The following is a 7,590-nucleotide window of genomic DNA, read 5'->3' as shown; positions in this document are numbered from 1 at the left end:
CTCACTGAATTAAACATGCAATGTCTGGTGAAAACAATATAGCATGTTATGTTTAAAATTATATTGTGGCAACATAAGTGTGAATCTAATTTCAGCAATTTGTGTTCTGATTGGAATGATTTAATTACTATATCAGCATTATCTTATCCGCTGGATAATATATCGGTATCTTGTATCAGTTACTGTAAAACACATTGGTCAAGCACTAGAAATAAAAACCGTGCCTGAAAACATGGATATTCTGAGGCAGCAGGGTGGAGAAACATGTTTGTAAAGTGTGCAGCTGGCTGAAGATGATAAGAACATGTTCTGTAATAACATGTAAACACTCTCCAGTTCAGTTCAGAAGAGACGCTGAGGTGTGTGTTCGACTGCGAGAGCTTCAGCGCTGGACTGAATATGGATCCTCTTCTGCTCAGTGAAGGTCATTAAAGCACTTTAATCCTTCTGTTGAAAACATATTCTCTTTTAAAACCTGAACAAATTTTTATGATGATGTTTTATTCAAATGCAACTGGAATGTAAATGTGCATTAAACAATTCGCTCTGCGTTCTGAGCAGTTTTTGCATTCCATAGACTTCTGCAGAGAGAAACCAAAATGCTCAAAATCTACACAGCGTACACATCACATAATAAATTATATAATATAATTATATAAAACAATATAAATTATATAATAATATGAAAAATGTTAACCTTATAATTCCAAGGTGACAAATTATTAACAAATGGCAAACTTTAATTCAAAATAGCATTTCAACTGTTTTGCCACAGATATGATGCTGAAACAGAATGAAGAGAAATGCATGTCAGATGAGTTGATGGTCTAATTAAACATTAAAAATGACAAAGAAAGAGGACGAGAGACAATCTAATGAACCCGGAGAGAAACAGACACCGAGACGAGTCAGACACAACAGCATTAACGGTGGAAAACCAAACTGTGAGTCTTTATGATCTTTAAAATCATATTTCATCATCAGCTCTAGCACTGTATCCTTCTTTAACTGAATAAAGGTTTATCGATGTCTGTTTGTGTTTCATAGTTTGTCATGATTCAGACAGACCACCAGAGACGTTCACAGATGAGGTGAGATATGTTCTGATTAGATGGAAACTGTAGAACTGATGCAGAAATCTGATGTTAGATTGAGAGTTGTGTGTTTTCTCTTCAGAAAGCTGTGCTTCCTTTCATCGGAACCAGCAGAAAACTCTCCATCATGTCCAGCCACTGAATAAAGTGGTGGATACTCTTTATTGTTTTTATTGTATTGCATTATTACATATATATACATAATAATATTATCAGTATCAACAATTGTCAAGATCATAGTTAAGTTCAAAAACACAATGGTAGAAGATTTCTTACAAAAATACTTTATTTAGAGGCCAAAAAGGTGTAAAGAACTGCAAAGTGCAAAGAAAAACATGATCGCCAACAGTGTCATAACAGACAATATTACACCTGGCTGATTCTATATATATTTAAAGTAAACTCATAGTTGATTTTAATACATACACACAATTGGTTTTTATGCTATCAATGTATATTAACATAGGTATACAAAACTATTCAAAAAAGTGAATTATACAGAAATATAATCAAAAATAGAAAAAATTTATACAAAAAATAAATAATAGAAAAAAATAGAAAAAATAAGAAAAAACATAAAACATATATTATATATAAAATAAAAATATATAAAAAATAAAATTAAATGTTTTACAAACATTTACATTATACACAAATAGCCAAAAATATGTACAAAAATATATAAATTATACAAAAATATTATCAAAAATATTTTAAAATGAAATATACTCAAATATATATTTTTTTAAATGCACAAAAGTAAACAAAAATTGTTAAATCAAAAGCATTTCTGAATAATGAATGAAGAACATGAAAAACAACTGACAAAGACGGATTGTAACACTGGGCTTTACATACACAAGGTAATAAACCATCCAGACACATCTGGGGATCCAATCAAGAGAACCAATGAAACTACAAACTAAGAGACTACAAACTATCACAGGAAACAGGAAATTCAACAGAAGTCTAAACAGACGGAGAACATGTTCTGTAACAGTATCAAACTATGAGTGTTGATTGAGTTCATCACTAAAGCTTTAATTGCAGCTGGTGCACATCTGGGAGCTGTTTCATGCAAAGTGTGGTGCACTTTTTAGGCTTTATAGAAAACAGGTGGGTTATATGCACAGCAATGAGTAGTGAACACACATATTCAAATTTCGTTCTAAAATTTTTACATTTAAATTTAAATGTTTAAATTTTATCTTTTTTAGAGAATGTAAAAAGTAATTTGTTAAGTTTATTTAATTCAATTGTGCAAACTTGTTTTGTGTCATTTGAATCTCTGCTAATGTATTATAAGTATTCCTTACTTATTTTGAGTTAAGTTTACTTAAGGCATTTATGTTATCTTAATTTAATTTAATTGTCTGTGGAATATACTGACTCTCAGAGTGCATTGCAGCATGAATAGGTTATGCAATTGCTTTGTTTTACAGTTGTTGTTTTTATTTTTCCAATTTTAATTGCTGTCTTATGTCAGTAGCAGCTCAATAAAAAGAGCAAATAAAATGGTTATTACAATTTTTACAAAATAAACTAGATTGAATTGTTAATACTGATGTGATTCCTGTGCTGAATGATGAAGTCTGTGTGTGTCTTCAGCATATTACCACAAATATGACAGGAATATTTCAAATATTAAGAAACTTCCTCAAGATATTCATGATCAATAATGATATTGTAAATGTTGACTAATGCTTAATTTGAAGGTAAATATCTTTCTAAACAGAGTCTGCTTAATGTGTTATATCTCTTGAAAAAACTGGAAAAAACAGAAGAATATCAGTAAAATCCAAAGTGCCCAACCAAAGAGAACACTAATCACTGTAATGGTGAGAATAAAAAGATAATTAAAAAAAAATTGATCTTAAAATATTTAAGTGGCCACAAAAGAACCAATGACATAAATAAACCAGTGAGAGGCAGCAGTGCATTAATATGTTGCTAATATGGAACATAACAACAGAAGAAGAAGAAAATAAAAAGTCTTAATAGACTTTCACCCATTTCCTCCAAGTCTGCAGGTATTTTTCACCAGTTAATTCACTCATCTCACAAAGTCATGTTGAATGTTGAATTTTCAATACAACTGAAATACTTAAAATAACGTAAATTGTTTTATTTGCCTTGAAAGAAGCTGCAACTTAATAAAACCTAGTAAGTATTTAAACTAAGTAAAGATAACTAAATATATCTAAGTGGAACAGACCTTTAATCCAACAAACTAGATGCTCTTAAGTACTGTTTACTAAAGTTGTTTAGTTGAACTATTGCAACCACCTTAAAGTTCACATAATAACACAGTGCATTGTTCCTGTAGCTCAATTGGTAGAGCATTGCGTTATCAATCGTAAGGTTGGGGGTTCGATTCCCCGGGAACACATGATAGGTAAAAATTGATAGCCTGAATGCACTGTAAGTCGCTTTGGATAAAAGCGTCTGCTAAATGCATAAATTTAATAAAAGTCAGTTATGTTTACTCGCTGTTCTTAAGTAGATTCAGTGATTTGTTTTTGCAGTGTATAGTGGACTTATTCGTATTCATCTTCAATCCAGAGATTCTGGAAAGTTCTTCAATACATTTAGTAACTTCATTAATGTCTTCACTATTTAAAAAAAAAAAAAAAATTGTAGTATCATCCATTAATTGGCTAAATGTAATCTCTATACCAAACACTGAAATTCCTTAAAACTTGCTTTTTATGACATGAGCAGCCATGACGTGAGTAACCAATATAAAGAGAAAGGGTGATATAGGATATCCTTGTCTTATCAAATCTCTGACAGACAACTGGACTGAACTAAGCATATGAATTGCCTTTTGACAAAAAATTGCCAAAACCAAAGAAGTCAATAACTTTGAACATGAATGAATGTTCAATAGTGTCAAACGCTTCATAAAAATAAATCAATCATATTAAACATACAGTTTGTGATTTCCTGAATATTTCCTTCTTTATCACATAAATTTTTGTAATCTGAATTAATCCTATTAATATTGGTTGATAAATTATTTAGAAAAAATTAAGAAAGATTATTTGGACTATACAATTTAAAATTGATTAACAAAACAAGATATATCCTTTGGATTATCATTAGTAAACCCTTTTATTATTAATTTGTTTGCAGTATTTTCTAAACCAATGAAATATTTCGTATGTTTTCTACTGCTTCATCCATTTTTGTCTTGACCTAATAATAGCTTTCTCTTCATGAATATTATCCAGCTCATTGTAGCAACTTCTAATAATTCAGTACTTGACATATTTTGGTAATAGGTGATGGATATAATTCAATTAATTATATTGTTTTCATTTTATTTGAATTTTTTTAGGGTTAGGGTTCCATACAATATTGCTAATTTTCTTATTTAAAGATGGCTTTGGAATCAAAGAAGCCTGATGCCAATATTTAACAATTAAATTCTTATTTTGTTCACAAAAATCATTATGTTTAAATAGACTATTATTTAACTTCCAATATTGTCTCTACTTGATTGACAAGCTAACACATTAATTTGAATAAATATGTCTTTGTGATCTGTTAAAACTGATGGTTCAATAGTAACAAATTCAACTCTCTCTTAATGTTCTGAAAGGAGCCAAAAATCAACTCGTGATTGTTGAGATCTGTCTCTATTACTCCATGTAGAAAATCGTTTTCTCCAGAACGACTGCAGGAGCGCTGATTGGTCAGATTCACCACATGGCATCGATCACGTGTGTTTCGGGTTCATTCCTGGTTCAGTCGTACCTCTTCATTTCCAATAATGACCACAAATATGTGTTTTTCGAAAGGGTAAATTATTTTTTTTTACTGTAGTCGCACTGTTGTATTGAGTCACATTTATCATACAACTGATAAAAGCATATAACTCCACTTTATTAGTATTTCAATAGTAAATATGACTATGTTGAACTTTATTCTTGAAACAATGGTGCTGTATTAAGCAGTAGCCATATTAAAAGTGTTTCTTTTTCTCATGGAAATGTTTCTGAAATGTCTGTGTATTTAACAAATATTGCATTTAATTCACTTAATGTGTGATTGTATGCAAACACCATGAGTTTCAGTGGGTAACGGGAGCAGAAAGTATCCGGCTGGACCTGGGGTGTCTGTTTTCAGCTCCGCCCCCCCCGCTGCGAGTCTGTAGCCCTGCTTCAAGTCCATCACACCTAATATCAGCCAAAACCACACACTGTCCATTTCAGCATGTTTGCTGTTCTTTAGAACTGAAGACTTTTCTGTTCGCTGAATATCTCAGAGTTGTGATGGATGGGTCATCGCTCTTCAGCTCAACACAAGGTGAATAAAACAAGCATCTTTAATGTCTGTTAAGAGTTTTTACAGAGAGTAGTTTAACCAAAAATAGTTTAGGATGCTGAACATCCCCCAAAATATATATATACGTTCCATGGTTAATGTAATCCTAGAATCAGAATTTTGTATTATTATTATTATTATTATTTCAATCGTTCCTTCAGGGCTTTTGTAAGCGCTGTCTTCACATATGACTGAAGAGCAGCTCTTATGTGCACGAGCGGCGCGCGAGCCAGAAATGTGCGATTTATTTGAATTCTATTGACAAATTTCCTCTTTAAAATTCTATGGAGAAATTGCACCAGCATTAATTAAAATCTATTAATCCTTTAGTCTTTTTGAATTAATTTTATTGGCTCATTTATTGTGGTGAATTTTGTCCAACTTGTTATAGAATTTATAGTTTATAATCTGTTAACGAATACACAGCTATATTGTTTCTAAAAGTGCAGGCTGTTTTTGTATTCATAACAAATGCTATAAAATTAATAATAAAAAAGATTTATTATTTGTCTGGTAATGACTGGCTAGACTTATTATAACAAATGTAACAAATGGAATCAGCTATTTACTTATTTACTATATTACACATAATATATTTGAGTAGTCTTTAAGGCTTGTATTTTTAATGGAATCTGCTGATTTAATCTAATTATGACACAATGTATCATGCTCATTTATTTTAAGTTGATTTTCAAAAGTTTGAGTTATTTTGTATATTTAAAAGACTGTATACAGCCAAACAGCTCAAATTCTTGAGAAATACTGGACAGCTGGATCACCTTCATTTTTTTAATGAAAATTACAAGACCCACGATTCATTTTTTACCGTGTATTGTTAAAATAACGGGAGGTGAAGAATAATACAAAAATGGTCATATTCACTCAGTATTCACAACTATAGGCTATATCTAAATTACAATTAAATTAATTGTATTCAGTTGTGTTTTAGGCATTAAAACAGTCCAGTACTTTACTCTACATAAAGTATATTTTTATATTGATATAATGAAGGTTTCTGTGCCTCCCCAGACTACTTGCTGGCCCCTTCCTGTGAAAACACCACTGTTTCCGTTTTTTTTTTTTTTCTAAAACTAGTCGAAGAAACTTTGTTAATCCCTGACATGAACTTTTCTGTGAACAGTTTTGGACTGCTGTCTTGAACTGGATGCGAGACCCGTGAGCTGCTCCAAACGCAGCTGTGCTTAGTCCGCTGTGCGACTATCTTCACATCTATAAATTAAGAAATGTGCGTCCTTGAGAGCACGCTATTTTCTAATTACTTGAACTTCGTAGGTAATATCAATGGTATGACATATTTTAGATGCATCTGAAATTACAAGAACATATTTAATTGTTTGATCAAAATTATTGCTAGGAACAATTTTGTAGTTACTGTTCGGATATTGGACACGTCTAGCGTCCCTAATTATATGCACTTGCTGAAAAAAAAAATGTTTACATTATATTAGTTCATAAATTTATTGCGACAGTTCTATCAAATTGAACTCTGTAAAAAGGAATATATATATATAACAATTTCCCTTAACTCTTAACGCACCAACACACAATTGACAAAACAGGTTATGTTATGCTCAAAATCACACATTTTAAACTGAACTTCAACACACATTTTCAAATTACAATAATACACTCAAAAATGCTGGGTTGTTTCAACCCAACTTTGGGTCAAATATGGAGTAACCCAGCTGTTGGGTTAAATTATGTAATTACATTTTTAACCCAAAAATTGGGTTAGTCCATATTTGACCCAAAGTTGGGTTGAAACAACCCAGCATTTTTTAGAGTGTATCCTAACACATTACACTACATCTACCAAAACACTGCAACAATGTCTCAAAATCTAATTATTATTCCTAAACACTAACACATATTCTCCTTCAACAGGAACATTTAGTCAATCATAGCACAATATCATAAAAACACTACCATCAGCTGAAATTACAGAAACTGCATTATTTTATGTGTCAGGTCAGCCCTTATACAATAGACAGTATATTGTATTGATCATAGATTGTGTTTTACACTACAGTTTCTTTTTCTTTTTGGGTTTAGTTATTGCATGTATATTGTTGATTTTGCTGCAGAAATTCAGTGCAAAAATTGAATGACCCATCTCAGATAGCTTTATGAACGGTTTATGGGGGAA

At 31.2% G+C, this 7,590-nt stretch overlaps 2 long non-coding RNA genes across 3 annotated transcripts in view; both read left to right on the top strand.

The window, feature by feature from the left end:
* Positions 1-281: 281 nt before the first annotated feature.
* On the top strand, positions 282-1,256 carry LOC132116606 (uncharacterized). Its single transcript, XR_009425650.1, has 4 exons — positions 282-424; positions 776-944; positions 1,048-1,091; positions 1,177-1,256. It is a non-coding gene; the product is annotated as an uncharacterized LOC132116606 (long non-coding RNA).
* Positions 1,257-5,287: 4,031 nt separating this feature from the next.
* LOC132116609 (uncharacterized) overlaps positions 5,288-7,590 on the top strand; it is a 5,193-nt gene continuing 2,890 nt past the window's right edge. For both annotated transcript variants that reach the window (XR_009425655.1, XR_009425654.1), the window contains exons 1-2: positions 5,288-5,405; positions 6,453-6,669. This is a non-coding gene — a long non-coding RNA (uncharacterized LOC132116609). The remainder of the gene's footprint in view (positions 5,406-6,452; positions 6,670-7,590) is intronic.

The sequence above is a fragment of the Carassius carassius genome, chromosome 36, assembly GCF_963082965.1.
Source record: "Carassius carassius chromosome 36, fCarCar2.1, whole genome shotgun sequence".
Lineage (NCBI taxonomy): Eukaryota > Metazoa > Chordata > Actinopteri > Cypriniformes > Cyprinidae > Carassius > Carassius carassius.
Note: the sequence above shows the minus strand (reverse complement) of the source record. Positions and strands in the feature narration are given on the sequence as shown.